Raw genomic sequence first — 15,916 nt, forward strand, 5'->3', positions numbered from 1 at the left:
GATGATGATGAGACTAAATTATATTTTTTATTTCAATCACTCCTGATAAATAACAAATTTGGAGAAATAAAAATACCTTAAAAAAAAACAGTAATTCTTAAGAGCCTCACAACACAGTTTGAAAACAAACCATTGCTCTCTCAAATCATTGCATTCTCTCTGGGGAAGCAATCCCAGAGAGTCTACTTGATCTTTCAAGAGTCATATAGCGGATATGATGTGGCAAATGAAAGACTGTAGTCAGGTCTCCTGACTGTCTATCTATTTATCTATCTATCATCTACTAATATATCCACCCATCCATCCACTTCTCCATCCACCCATTCACTCATCTATGCATTCATTTATTTACCAAAATGTCTATTAATTCATCCATCTGTCCATCCATCATTCACTCATCTATCCATTCATTTACCAAAATATCCATCCATCCATCCATCCACTCATCCATCCATCCATCCATGATTCACTCATCTATCCATTCATTTACCAAAATATCCATCCATCCACTCATCCATCCATCCATTCACTCATCCACCCATCCACTCGTCCATCCATCCACTCATCCATCCATCCACTCATCCATCCATCCACTCATCCCTCCATCCATCCATCATTCACTCATCTATCCATTCATTTACCAAAATATCCATCCATCCACCCATCCATCCATCCATTCACTCATCCACCCATTCAGCCTGCTAGCTAAAGCAAACATTTATCCAGAACCAACTAGGCTCTAGGCCTTGCACCAGCTTCTGGGAAAACAGAAATAAACAAGGTGGCGTTTGTGTCTCCTGTGGGCTTCATGAGCCACTGGGGAGCAGACTATAGCCCAACGCTAGCCCAGCCAGCAAGTGTTGTGGGGTAAGTGCTGGCATCACCATGGGTATGGAGCCCTAGGAGCCCTGGGGCCTTCCTGGAGAGGATCCCAAGCTCTGGTGTAGAGAGGGGCTGTCCCTGAAGGTGATACTGAGTCTGTGTCTTAAAAGAGAAAAGGGAATTTGCTAAAGTAGAAGGGAAGAGGGAAAGGTCTTCCAGGCAATGGGAACAGCAGATACATGGAGCTGTGACTCAAGACTTGGGTTCCTTCCTCAAACGTGCCCTGAGTGGGCACCAGCATCAGACACTGTGTTAGGACAGGCTTCTCTACTGTGGCCCTGCTGACATTTTGGGACCAGGTAATTTGTTGTTTAGCAGCATCTCTGGCCTCCACCTACTAGATGCCAGCAGAAATTATGACAACCAAAGCATTTCCAGACATTGCCAAATGTCTCCTGGGGTGGGGGGAAGTCTCCCCTGTTTGAGAAACCATTGTGTTAGAGTTTAGAGAGGCAAAGATGAAAACAAAGTGCAGTCCTCCCTTTCAGGGAGGTTGTGGGAGTTTCTTCCCAGAAACTCTGCGAAGCTGATGGTAGTACGGATATAATTAAAAAGAAAGCCTGGGCTGGGTGTGGTGGCTCACGCCTGTAATCCCAGCACTCTGGGAGGCCAAGGTGGGTGGATCACCTGAGGTCAGGAGTTTGAGACCAGCCTGGACAACATGGTGAAACCCAATCTCTACTAAAAGTACAAAAAATTAGCCTGGCATGGTAGCGGGCACCTGTAAGCCTGTAATCCCAGTTACTCGGGAGGCTGAGGCAGGAGAATTGCTTGAACCTGGGAGGCAGAGGTTGTGGTGAGCCGAGACTGCACCATTTCACTCCAGCCTGGGCAACAAGAGCGAAACTCTATCTCAGAAACAACAAACAAACAAACAAACAAAACCCTGTTACAACATATCCTGGATAGTAATAGCTTTTAAGTATTTTTTTAAACCCCATGCAAACACCTCGAAAATGTGAAAATGTACAGTAGTTCCTTCCTAGGCATGGGAGACACATTCCAAGACTCCCCGAGAACACCCGAAATCACAGATAGTACCAATGCCCATATATATGATGTTATTTGCTATACATACATCCTTATGATAAAGTTTGATTTATAAATTAGGCACAGTAAGAGATTAACAGCAATAACTAATAATAAAACAGAACAATTATAACAATATACCACAGTAAATGTTATGAGAATGTGGTCTGTCCCTCTTGTACTGTGCCCACCTATTTTCAGATCTCAGTTTACCCGGGGTAATAGAAACTTTGGAAAATGAAACTGCAGATTCGGGGGCACCGCTGTGTAATTATTCCACAATGCATTCATAATGTGGGTTGGATTGCTACTCTTAAATATATATCAATCATATATATGTATGTGTATATAAACAGTCACTAGCATATTGAATTTGTTCACACTGTTTATCCAGCATAATTTGTAGTTGGTCTGTATTTGATTAAATATGATCATCTTTTATGTACAAGTTACATAAGTAAATAGAAAAATCCTTTACAGTCCAACGCCTCATGCAAAATTAATCTCAGCTGTGTCCTTGCTGCACACTCTGAGTTGTTGGGGACATGTGGTTAATTGAATATGGGAGGGGACGGGTGTCATCTGAGGTGAACTGTGAAACTTCACTTCTTCATTTTAATACGTTGGAAGCTTCAAAATTTTCCTGTGAATGTGTGGATTTAAAACTATTGTTGATGGTGATTTCATCAAGTAAATCTTGTAGGAGCTTCAGAATAACAAATTATTAAATACACTGCTCAACAGGAAGTGTCTCTGGGGAAATTACTTCCTTAGTTGTAACATTCTCAACGTTTGACAGCAACAACTCTGCATTCACTGTCAGCCGAACACAGGGTGGTCTGTTCTCAAGCTCCTTCTGCCTGGGCCTCAGTCTCCAGGGAAGAGGGGAGGTGGCTGTTTCCATCCGAGCTCAGGCCCCACTCGCTGCATGGGTGGGACCTCCTCCCCGGGCTGGTATACCCCAGTCCTGCTCAGAGACTGTGTCGACATGGGAGGGGACCAAGCTGAGGGCCATACAGGGAAGTGGACACAGAGAAAAGTCCTCTTCCCAGGAGCTTTTGGAAAGCCCAGATTCTAGAAAAGTTGTGAAGCTCTGATCTGCTTTGGACCTGTGTCCCACCCAAATCTCCCTTCAAACTACAATCCCCAGCGTCGGAGGTGGGGCCTGGTAGGAGGTGACTGGATCACGGGGGTGTATTTCTCAAGAATGGTTTAGTGCCCTCCTCTTGGTGCTGTCCTGTGATAGTGAGTTATCATGAGATCTGGTCATTTAAAAGTGTGTGGCACCTCCCCCTCTCTCTCTTGCTGCTGCTCTGAATATGGGATGCACCTGCTTCTCCTTGGCCTTCTGTCATGATTGGAAGTTTCCTGAGGCCTCCCCAGAAGCTACCAGGCTTCCTGTACAGCCTGCAGAACCATGAGCCAATTAAACCTGTTTTCTTTGTAAAAGACCCAGTCTCTGCTATTTCTTTATAGCAATGCGAGATGGTGTGTGCATGGGGTTTAAAAAAGCACTTCAAAGCTATTAGTATCTAGGATATGTTGTAACAGGGTACTTTTAAAGCCTGGAGTGCCCATGCTCCCAGTATTACTCCCTCCTCCCATGAGTTCCCTGGGACTGCCACAACAAAAGACCACAAATTGGTGGCATCCAATGGCAGAAGTGTCTTCTCCCAGCCCTGAGGCCAGAAACTCAATGCTGAGGGATGTCCAACAGCAGAAGTGCCCTCTCCTAGCCCTGAGGTCAGCAGCTCAATGCTGAAGGACGTTCAGCAGCAGGAGTATCCTCTCCTGGCCCTGAGACCAGCAGCTCAACTCTGAGGAACGTCCAACCACAGAAGTGCCCTTCCCCAGCCCTGAGGCCAGCAGCTCAATGCTGAGGGATGTCCATCAGCAGAAGGACACTCTCTCACAATGCAGAAACTGAAAGCTAAGGTGTTGGCAGGGCCACACTCCTGCCTGGGACTCTGGAGAGGATTCTTCCTGCCTCTTCCAGTCTTTGGTGGCCACAGACAGTTTTGACTTGTGGCTGTGTCACTTCCATCTCTGTCTTCATCTTCAAGTGGCCTCTCCACCTCTCTACTGGTGTCTCCACCTCTCTACTGGTGTCTCCAGGTGGCCTCTCTGCTGCTCCCTGTGTCTTATAAGGATGATTGTCACTGAACTGGGGGCCCAGCTGGGTAATCCAGGATGATCTTATCTTGAGACCCTTTACTTAATTACATCTGCAAAGACTTTTTGTTTGTTTGTTTCCCAAATAAGGTCACAGTCACAGGCTCCAGGTGGCCATTTCTGGGGCACGACTCAGCCACCACACCTGCTGTTCTCACAAGGGGTGCTGTAGATGCTGATTCCACTGGAGCTGGTCTCCATCTGAATCCAGGGAAGATTCATAAAGGTAGCAGGCATCACTGGGGAAAGACTGACATCACATTTGCAGCATCCTTTGAAGGTGAAACTGTTGAATTTTTGATGACAAAATTTTTTGTTTCTTAAGCCAATAAATTTTCTTAAATTTTGTTGCTTTTGTTTACTAAAAGGTAAAGAAAACCCTTTTGCTATGTGACAGTTTTTTCTTATTGGAAGTTCATCTAGGTAACCTGGAAGTTAAACCCCATAAAAAATGTTTAAATTTAATTAGACATAGCATAAGGAACCAATTTTAGAGAGACTATTAAACCGTGATTACATACAACATTTCTTTTATATATTTCCTTTCACAAATTTTAAACTTACACAGACCATCTACAGCATGCTTGAACTTTCTGAGTTGTCCTAAACATCTCTCTTTCTTAAACAACCAGTTATTTTACTTAGGACAAGAATTTACCATACAAGATTCTTTTTCATATAAAATCTCTTTTCATAGCCTTCCTTACCACAAATACCTCTTTACCTTTATAACCTTTGAATGAGACAAAGTCATTTTTATTCTCTTAGTAAGTTGGGGTTTGTGCTGCCTGTTGCTGTGTGCATCCTGTGAAGAGGAAGCAGATGGAGAGGTTATCCCCACACCATAGAAGTTATTCCTCTCAAGAGGTTGCTCCATTAGACTTCTTGCTAGGGCTTGTCTGAATAAGTGTGGGATATTCTTAAACCCCTGAGGTGGGGCTCTCTAGGTTGAAGTTACTGGTTAAATGTTTAGATAGCTTTCTGGGAACAAACAGGACTATTAGAGAGAAAGATGAATTTGGAAGTTGGGTAAATATTAAGCATGTCCTCATCTTTGAAAGTATATTTTTGCCCTAGAGAGGTATAAGGTATTTTGACATTACTTCTAAGTATCAATAATATAAAGGAGTGTGAATTTTTCCTTTGGAGGGAGGAGTTGTCATTTGCTCCCATTATCTGGCTGGATTTGGAGGAGAGTAGCTTAGAGAAGGAGGTTAGCACAGAGTAGGCAGTTTTTGAACCCAAAAGGGAAGTTTACAATTTTACTTGCTGCCTCCAGAGTTGCCCTTGGCTTTATCTTATTGGTGAGATGTCTGATTTGAAAGCCAGCCAGAGCAGAAACCCCCTTGACTGAAGGCCATAAGGGGTGGGGATTCCATCCCAGGAGCCCTCTGGCCCTCAGGGCAGTCCCATTTCCAGCGGCCGAGCTTGGGGCAGAGGGGGCAAGCCCTGTGAGGCTTTCCCATTTATCCAATTGGGGCAGTTTGCCTTCCAGTGGTCTGGTTTCCCACACCAGTGGCCATTATCTGGAGGAGTGTACTTAGGTCAACCTGGAGTGGGCTGGGGACTGGAAAGTGGCCAGCAGCTGAGCCTCCCTCTTGTTCTTGAGTTATTTTTTTTCTCTCTCTCTTAACCCTGTTTTCTTTAATCTGCTCTTAGTTATAAAAGACTGAGGGGGTGAATTTGAGGATTTCCTGCATAGGGGCCATGGTGTATTACACATGAAAATTAGATGTTTGCTTTTGAGAGTCTAAGGGTCTAATTTACCCCAATACTCTAAAATGCAGCCTTGGAGTGAGTCTGAGGCAATGGAGGGGCTCATGGGACTGGAAAGAACATCTGCTGGGGGACACAAACCACAGTTTCTCCTGGGGCATCCCACCAAGGGAAAAGGGCTCCCCTTGTGTCCACGGAGGGCCTCTGAGATGCACTTTCCAAAGGGGCATTCTTCCTATTGGAAAAGATCTCCCAGCACTAGTGCCTCACATTGGATGAACACCGTGTGAGCGGTCCCAGGTCACTTCAGGTATGAATTACGCTAGGTGGCCGGCCCAGGTATGAGTTACGATGCATGCTTCATCCAGGTATGAGGGGAAGGGGTTGAGGGAAGACTCACCATTCTGGTGCTGTTTGGGATCACTTGGCTTAAGATACCTGAGTAGGATGGCTAGCTGCCTTCACTGGAGAATTGACGGGAGAAAGGAGGAGTCTGAGTTCCCCAAAACATGTGTAGGTTCACTTTCATCAAGCTTCCACTGCCAATCATGCTACCTGTAGGGACTGGGGAACTTTTGATCAGAAAGGATAGGAGAGGGCCTTCCTCCCTTCTGGGCAAAGCAGCCAGACCTGTTCACCTCCTGGCCTTTAGGCTACATCAGGGAGTGGCCCTAGTCAGTTGCCTTCAATTGCCAGAGGAATGCTAGAGTTTGTCTTCTGGAAAATGGAAAAGGAAAGCAAAACTCTAGACTCTCACTGGATCAGGTAACAGTGGTCAGACATCTTTAAACCAGGACCTCCTGGTCTGCCAAGGAGTGGCCCTGACTGGCACCTCTAATTGTCTCTAGATTTGGGTGCTGTCCACTGAGAGGCTGGAGTTGGAGGAGAGGAAAGAGAGAGAGTAGGGGAGCAGTCTCCAGGCACTTCCTGAGCCATCCCCAAGCACTCCCTGGGTCACCAAAATGTCATAGGAGTGACTAGATGGGGCCATTGTTGTGGGCTGTAAAGGAATTTACCAGGACAGTTGTAGGTAGAAAAAGGCAATTATTAGAGAACATAGGAAAACACATTGCAAGAGTGCAATGGGCGGCACAGCAGAGAAGGCGCTGTTTTCGAAGAGGAAGAAGCTAGGGGAAGGTTTGATAGGGCTGTGCTGCTAAAGCTAGGTGGAGCGAGGTATTTGCGAACAGGATGTTGTGCCAGTGGGTGGTAGCTGGTTCTCAGGACCATTGTTCTCCCAGACCTGGACCTCTTCCTCATTGCAGCTTATCTTATTAGGACTCCACAAAGTGATGGGGATACTCACTGTAAAAGTTTGGTGAAGAATGCAGGCTATATAATTGCCCAGTCTTAAGTACTTAAAAAAGAACTCTGTGGGGATGAAAGGTTAGGGGGAAGGTAACTAGTGATTATACCCCACTCCTTGTACATTTTGGTATCTGTCTTAGTTTCCTGTCACTGTTGGCAGCTTCATGCAGCAGGAATGCCCTCTCTTATGGTTCTTGAACTCAGAGTCTAGGGTCAGGGCCCTGGTGGGGCTGCTTCCTTCTGCACGCTCTAGAGAGGGTCTGTCTCCTTCCTTTTTAGCTTCTGGAGCTCCCTTCATTCCTTGGTCTTTGGATTCTTCCTCACCTTTGAAGCACATCACTCCAATCTCTGCCTCTCCTGCACACCTGTTATGAACTCGGACTCCCTGCCTCCCTCTCCTAAGGACACTTCTGACGGCTTGGGCTCACCCCAATTATGGAGAATCATCTCTTACCTCAAGATCCCCAACTTTGGCACACCTGAAAAGCCCCTCTACCCTGTGGGGGGGAGGTGTCACAGGTTCTGGGGATGCACAGGTTCTGGGCATCAGGACCTGGACATCTTGGGGAGCGGTATTCAGCCCACCATGGTATTTTCCAATATTTTCCATGATGAAGAGACATGTTACTTTATAGTGGACAAAACATATATAATATATTTTATACTGCCAATCAGACAGACCCACTGGAAATGTGGGGCTCACTTACTTTATTTAAACTCAAAGCTCCTCGGCAAGGCCCATGTAGTCCTGAGTCATCTGATACCATGGATGCTCATGCTTCCTCTCCAGAGGCTGTCCTCTCCTTCCCAGGCCACAGACTCCCGGAAAGCCTTGATGCCTGGCACGTGCCCTGCTCCCCTCAACCTCCCTGCTTTACTGTCCCCTCTGCTCTGGGACATGGGCTGGGGCATGAATGTCCTGAGTGCAGCAAAGCCAGGTGAGGCTCCGCCTGCAGGAGGGTGCTGTGGGCTGAGGGTCTTGCACCCACCTTCGTCAAGTGGCAGATCAGACTCACCAAGGGCCGTGGCTGGCCTTCCATTCCCTCAGCCTCCACACTGCCCTGGCAAGTTGTGCAGTGATCACCCTCTGACCAGGCCTGAGCCCAGCCCTTACTCCCTGCCGTCTTCATAGGATGTATCATGCTCTCCAGGCTTCACTCCCACGTGCTTCAGACTCTCCTCTCCCCTCTAGGTGTTCCCTCCACACCCTCCCACTCATCTGTTGTAAGGGTGCCCAGCCCAGCACTCCCCTCCTCTTCCCTCCCTACCTCTGGCCATCAGAGGCTTCAGAACGTCATCTCTGGGCCAGTGGCTCCCAGTGTCTGTCTCTAGCCCTGAGTTCCCACAGAGCACCTGCACAGGTGTTCACCTGCCCATCAGATGCCACAGCAGTGCTTGCTGCCACACCTCTCGGTGGGCACAAGGGCAGCCCCTCGCCTAGCATCCTCCACCTCACCACTGCTGAGACAGGGACCTGAGTCCTTCCCTCATCCTCTGCCTACAGCCAGCGTGTCTCCTTCCCACCAGCCCCCTTCAGGATGCCTCTGGCATGAGTCCCCCCTCCCTCCAGCCAGTGCTCTCTCCCAGCCACTGTCCTCTTGCTGAACAGCCAGGACAGGGCTGAGCTCTGGTGTCTCTGCCTCATTAAGTCCGCACAGTGCAGGCCGATGGAGAACCCGAAGCAGAGCTCAGGTCCAGTCCGCTCATCCCCAGCACCTGCCGAAGGCTCCAGCTGCACTCAGGGAGATCTAAGCTCCTTACACTGCCTGCAAGAGGGGGCTACACCAGCTGTCCTGGCCCCGCTGACTGCCTGGCCCCCTACTGAGCACTCCCCTCCCCAAAGATGCCCAGGTCTTCTTCCCATCCCCTGCCTGGCCCTGCCTCTGCTATTCCACTGACCAGTGCAAAGATCTCTACTGCAGTCACCTGTTCAGTGACTCTGCCATCTAAAGCCCCCGAAGTCCTTTCATGGCAAACCGACACACAGTCTTCTGGGCATCCCAATCTTGGGAAGTCACCTTCTTCCCACATTTGTTTACTTGTTATTGTTTCTTCCCCCACCCCGTTTCCATTCCTTCCATCCCCTGCCCCTCCCATCCCATCTCCCCAGTGTATCTCCTTCACCACGTGCCTGGCTCATAGTAGGGATCAATAAACCCTTCTTATGCAAAGGTCACAAGTCTTTGGGGTCAATTAGGAACAGGGTGATTAAAAAATGAGCGCATGAAGTGTTGAATGATCAGGGTTGTCCTCTCCTAGGACAAGGCCACGAGGAGACCCTCTGAACAGGACCTAGGACCTACTTATTGATCAGCCCAGAAGGTGGCCTAGCCCGCCCAAGTGTGCCAAGCCCCTGCGGGGACAGACACCTGGGCAGGCTCATCCGCTCCATCTGCTACCCAAAGCGCAGGCTGCTGAGTGAAGGAATGGCTTTAATTTGCTAAAAAAACGATTGATTTGGCTTAGTTCCTTGCAGCGTGAGTCATTTTAATCAGTGCCATCTAATACTGTTTGCGATGAATTTTGCAAACGTTAGCAGCTCCATTTTCTCTCTCTCCAAAGTTATTGCAATAAAGTTACAAAAGGAGGCCCAGTAAGAAGCCCTGGCGCCCACCCTAGAAAGTGCCCGCAGCCTGTGTATGCCTTTGCCAGGCTGTTCCGGTTCTGGTGGTGCTGGCAGAGGAAAGGGGGGCTGCTGCCCTGAAAAAAGGAGTAGACCTCACTCTAACCCAAAGCTGACCCCCGCGAATGTGACCCACGTCACCATGTCAGACTCACACCCTCCCAGGCCGTGAAAAAGTGACCACGTTGATGGTGACTCTGGAGAGCTGGCTTTGCTGGTGCAGACTCACCCAACGTCCGCCAGGCGACTCCTATGGGCCAGACACTGGCGGTAGCTCTTCATCAGCAGGGAATTTTATTCACTGCTTGCAGCAACTCCGGGACCCTGGTGCGTGGTATTGCATCTGTGAGTCGGCGTCGGGGAACCAGGTTGCATCAGGGCCCTTCCCAGGCAGGCCTTAAGGCTTGTCTTCACTTCATTAACTTCATCACCCTTGTTAGACAAGTATCAGACCTGGTCTAACCAAGTCCTTTTATTTTGTTCAAGCCTAACTTTCTGCTAATTCCAGCCCAGTTCTTGTTCAGCATGGTTCCCACCGTATGCGTGTGTTTATGCCCAAGTGCTTAGTGTCAGCTTCTTGCTTGGGAACACCAGCCCTGCAAGAGCAAGATTCCCGTTCACTTGGCACTGTCCCTGGCCCATGGGGGCCCAGAGAGCATCTGGGGTGCCAAAGAACAACCAAATGAATTCGTGGAGCTTCCCGAAGATTGAGACTATTTTTTGGCAATTTTGCATTCCCTTGGAGCCTAACACAGCATGCCCAGCAGGCGCTCAGTAAGAATTTGTGGGGGGAAGGAGAGGTGGGAGGGAGGTGACAGAGACCTAGAAGAGGAAAGGAGGGAAGGTTCTCTGGAGACTCTGCGTCACACTCACCAAGGTTGCATCCTACAAAGTCCACTTAGTCTCACATGAGGACACCAGTGCCATGAAGCTTTGGGCCACACCTAGTTCCCGAGGGCTGGCTTAGACCCCACGAGAAGCCAGGATTCCTTTTTTCTAAGCTATGTTCCAAGACTTTGAGAGGTGGTGTCTAGGAGCTGAGCTCTGGGGTCAGCCGGCCTCGCCTCTGGCCCCACCTCCGCTGTCCCCTATGCAGTTGGCGCTGGTAAGCCCCATGCCCCTGGGAGCCACTTTCCTTGGCTGTCAGATGAGGACCGTGACCCTCCCAGGATGACTGTGAGGGTGAGGGGGGGTCTTCCCTCCTGCTTTAGCCCAGAGTTCATCTCACAGGGTGATGGGGGACGGTGGCAAGTGGGGGAGGGTAGCAAACATGGCAGAAGCATCTGTCTCCTGCCCTCTCTAAGTTCTGTCTTCCAGCCCCCAGGCACTGCTCATTGTAAAGGGCCAGAAATATCACCCTTGCAGAAGGAGATGCTGCAGACTCCCTGCAAGAAGGTACATAGCTCCCTAGAGTCTCGGCACTCTGAGCCTGGGGCAGACACATCCTTCCCAGGATGGACTCACGCCACCTCTACACCCACACCTGCAGCTGGACTGTGTCCTCAGTCCCCGCCTCCAGATTTAGGGGCTCAGCTGCCATGAGGCTCGCTGTGTCTTAGTAATGTGAATTCAAATAACTGCGGTGGCTTGCCAGGAGAGACCTCAGTGAAGGAGCAGAGCAGACGGACCTTCAGGGAGGGATGCGATTTATTAAGATTACTCCTAGGTACGCGCTTAAGATTCAGATATTTAAAAACCAGACTGGGAAGACAGCCAGGGGAACTGGGAAGCTAAGGTGGGTATGAAGCTTTGCCTCCACTCTTGTGGCTGCTGGGGATAAGGGCTTCCCTCCCTGCTGGAGAAGGGCCAGTTCCTGCTGTGCCATTGCCCCGAGTGGTCAGCTGCATTGAGGCCCAGGGTAACCACAGCTTTCTGAGCAGCCATGGGGCAAATCCTTGCTGGCATGAGGTTGAGGTTTGCAGAGCTCTCTCGTTCACTCTCTCGTCCACTCGCACACAGAGCTGCTGTTTACGGGGTACGTCATGTGCATGTCAGGCCTGGGAGGGGATTCCCACTGTTGCAATTTTGCTTCAGGGGACTAAAGTCCAGAGAGGTTGACATATCTGCTCGGGGTCACACAGTGAGGAGGCAGAGACACTGGCTGGAGTCCCTCTGCTCCCAAAGCCACCCTGGTCCCCAGTCCGTGTGGGTCCCCCCTGCAGGCAGGTCACAATGACCTGACAGATGACCAACACCAGACACAAGAGCTGTGCGAGGAAAAGATACTGATGAGGCTGCGTTGTCGCTGGGCGACGGGGACGTGAGGAACTCTTTACACTCTCCTGCCCATGTCTCAGTATTTTTGAAGATGCTCATACTTAAAAGTTTAGGGCTGTAAATAAACTCTAGAGAAATGCCTGGGACATGTCCAGAGCTACGGATTTGGGGTTTGAAAGCTCCAGATGAAATGGCAAAATGACAGCTCAAGCAAAGCTTCACTGGCACTTCCTTGCTACAGAGGAATTTAATTTGTACCTTTGGAGAGCACTTCTTGGCTGTACTGCTCGGATGACGGGAAGCCAGCGCAGACTTTGTTTCGCTGATCCGGAACGTGGGTGGGTCGGCACTCCGGGAGGGCACCAAAGTCTGGCCCGCCCAGGAGGCTAAGATGAGCTCAGAGCAGGAAATGCTTTTCCGCCTGGCAGAGGGCCTGGTGGGCACTGAGAGCAAAGCCCTCGATCAGGATTTCACAGAGAGAAGCTCCACGGGCTTCAGGGTCGCTGGGCGGGTGGGGCCCTTTCCGAGTTCACAATGAGGCCCCTGGCAAGGCGGTGGTGAGGGCCCTGCCTCCTACTCCGTGTGTGACCTTGAACAGGTGACCTGACTCACCTGTGCTTCAGTATCCTCACCCATGAAACCGGAGCATCTGTGCTGCCCACCTGGCAGGCCCCCGCGAGGACCGAATGTAATGAAAGCTGTGTCTGGCACCTGCAAGCACCCGATAAACTCAGTCTCTCTGAGGACGATTAGGCCGTGTGGCCTTGGAAAGGGGTCTGTGTCACATTTTGCTAGAAATCTGTAAGGACGCTCACTTGGTGACAACCGGACTCAGAACTGGAGCCCCACCTTCCCAGCAACCCTCCGCGGGGGGCCCCTTCCTCCTTCCTGGAGACCTTCTGTGGGGGAGCCTCTTCCTCCTTCTGAGACACCCTCTGTTTTCTCCTTCCCAGAGAGCCTCTGCGGGGGGGCTCCTTCTTCCTTCCGAGAGACCCTCGCGGGGGGGCTCCCTCTTCCTTCCGGGAGACCCTTTGCCAGGGGACTGTCTCCCAGCCCTTCCCCAGCCTGTCCAGTTGCAGAGGGCGCCTTGGATCCTCCACCTGCGTCCAGTCTCACTGGTCTTATTGCTTCTTAAGCTGCTTCCTTTGCTGACAGCTGGGTTTTTCTGATTTTGTGCCCGGGTCGTGGGCTGACCTGACCATTCTGACCTCATGGACAGTCAGGAAAAGAAGGGGTGGGGCGGGGGGGGGAGGGGCACCTCCTACCCTCCCAGCAACTCAGCCGCCATCCTTGAAATTTGTACAAAAGGTATTTATGATTTTCGTGGTAAATTAATTTGAAGACTTAGCGCTTAGTAAAATCGACTTCTTGAGCCTCTGTGTATCTTTGTTTGGTGTGGGAATCCACCTTGAGTATCACAAGACATTTTCGCTGTGGAATTCCGGAAGGGGCCTCCCCTTTCTCTTGTCTGACACCTGGGGCCTGAACTCAGCCTAAGGCCTCTCTGGCAGCTCTGAGGACTTAGTTCCAGGCAGGACCTGAGGCCGAGATGAGCAGCAGCAGCTCCGTGGCCAGCCCAGTGCCGCCAGACCCTTCACTTCACAGGGAAGCCTGGACTTCATCAAGCTCGAAATACCTGCCCGAGGGCAGGAAACAGGGGACTTTGCTCTTCAAAGTGCCTCTCATGTTTGGAGAAACGAGCTCCAAATGACCCAGAAACCCTAAAAAGAAACAGAAAAAGAGAGGTGAAGACACGTCGGGCTGGGCCCAGGCTGGCCAGGGAGTCCCTGCCTTTCACCCAACTCTCCCCCAGGGCTGCCGCGGTGCAAAGTGAGAAGTCCTCATCAGCAGGATTCCCAGCCAGGCAGAAGCAGAAACCCACCCAGCTTGCTGGGTCTCTGATGGGTGATTCTGCCCCAAGACCTGGCAGAGGACTCTGGGGCAGAACCACCAGTGGTGGGTCGTGGCCTGGTCGGGGGACCTTCAAAAGACGCCTTTTGAGTTTTCTTTCTGCAGCATGCCACTACACCAGGCACTGGGGCATGGAAATAAATGTGGCAGCCATGCACCAGTGCCCTCAGGGGTGAGTGGGAAGCCAGGCATGTGCACGCAGGTCACACATGGACCACGTGCCCCGTGGTGAGCCGGGCCCTCTGCAGACCCAGGGGTACAGTGGAGAGTAGGGAGCGGTCGGCAGAGCTTCCTGGGGAGAGGAGGAAGGCAGCTGTCCTTCCATTCAGTATCTGCAGGAGCTTGCTGCAGCGTGCCCACGCTCAACCCACCCTCCCAGCCTGGTTCAGGCTTCCCCAGTGCCACCTGCCAAGCACAGCACTGTTCACCTCCCCGCTCACGGGGTGGACAGTGGGCACCACGCGCTGGGGCTGGCATGGCCCTCAGCACCGTCTTGAATCAGTGGCGGTGATCTCCGCATGAGATCTCAGTTTCCCATGGTCAGGCAGTGGCCCCGCTTCCTCAGTCTCCCCTCACACCCCTGACCGGGGCACTCCTTCCTGTGTGGCCACAAGCTGCCCCGACCTGCAGAGTAAGTGTTTGTTTTCTCCAATCCTGCTAAGTGTCCAGCCCCCACCCCCTCCCGATTTTAAAAGCACCCACCTGTGAGTGTCTGAGAAGACAGCAGATGCAGTGGTCGGTGCTGTGGGCTTGGGAGACCCCCATTCCCTGCCCCCAACACACACACTGCCAAAGAGCAGAAGGCACCTCACACAGTCTGGATGCCCCTCCGAGCCTCATGTTCAAATGGGACCCCAGTGTTGGAAGAGGGCCTGGTGGGAGGCATCTGGATCACGGGAGCAGATCCCTCATGGCTTGGCACTGTCCTGGCCATAGTGAATGAGTTCTTGTGAGGTCTGGCTGTTGAAAGTGTGTGCCCTCCGCCCCCAGCCCCTGCCTCTGTCTCTTGCTCCTGCTGTGTCTAGGTGATGTGCACCTGCCCCTGCCTTGCCTTCCACCATGAATAACAGCTCCCTTAGACCTCCCCAGAAGCTGAGCAGGTGTCAGTGCCATGCTCATATAGCTTGCAGAACTGTGAGCCAATTACACCTCTCTTCTTTATCAATCACGCAGCCCCAGGCATTTCTTTACAGCAAGGCAAGAACAGACTAACCTAGTACCCAGGTCTCTGATCCCTGGGCCCAAACAAACCCCAACACAAGTTCCCGGGAGGGAGGCGGCCCTGTTGCTCCCCTCCCTCTGAATCAGGTGGGTGAGGGCCTGCTTGGGTGTCTGGAGGTCACAGCAGAGGCTGGGGAAGGTGGCTACTGAGACCTGGCTGGGGGACCCCCTCTTACTGGGGGCAGAGGGAGGGAAGTTGCCTTTGGGTCTGCCCTTCCCAGTAGTGTAAAGAACCAGACACCATTTCAACCAACTTGTTACTAGATAGGTGGAAACCAGAGAGTGGGGCCACATCACAGAAAATCACAACTTCCACATGGAAAAGTTGTGGCTTCCCTCTGAGTGTAACTAGCCCAGATCCTGACAGACCAGAGGGACGGCACTGCCGGTGGAGATTGACAGAGAATATCCCAGGCTTTGGTGGGAAGAGAATGGAGAAAGCATGGAGGATGTGGGCAGAAGCTGCTCTCACGGCCCATGTCCTCTCCAGGCAGTGGCAGAGAAGAGGCCAGATGCATCCTGGACGCCTGCACATGCCTCTGCTCTCACGTGACCTGCACATGCGCCAGGACCAGGTGGCTTCTCACCTGCCACTCCCAGGGTGGGGAAGGCCGAGGGTTCAGGCTGCTCCCCTATCACTGCTCAAGGAGGAGATAACCCCTGCCCCCTGCCCACTGCAGAGAAAGCAGGGACCCCCAAGAGCCTCCCTGTATTTCTGAGCCAGGTGACCCTTTGCACAAGTCATCTTGGTCTTTTCTGGGGAGCCTTGTCCTGTCACTTTTCCCCTAACTTCTTCTGTCATTTTGCAATTGCTCTGCCAGCAAGGGCCTTATTTGT

Source organism: Colobus angolensis, unplaced genomic scaffold (genome assembly GCF_000951035.1).
Source record: "Colobus angolensis palliatus isolate OR3802 unplaced genomic scaffold, Cang.pa_1.0 Scaffold44, whole genome shotgun sequence".
Classification (NCBI taxonomy): domain Eukaryota; kingdom Metazoa; phylum Chordata; class Mammalia; order Primates; family Cercopithecidae; genus Colobus; species Colobus angolensis.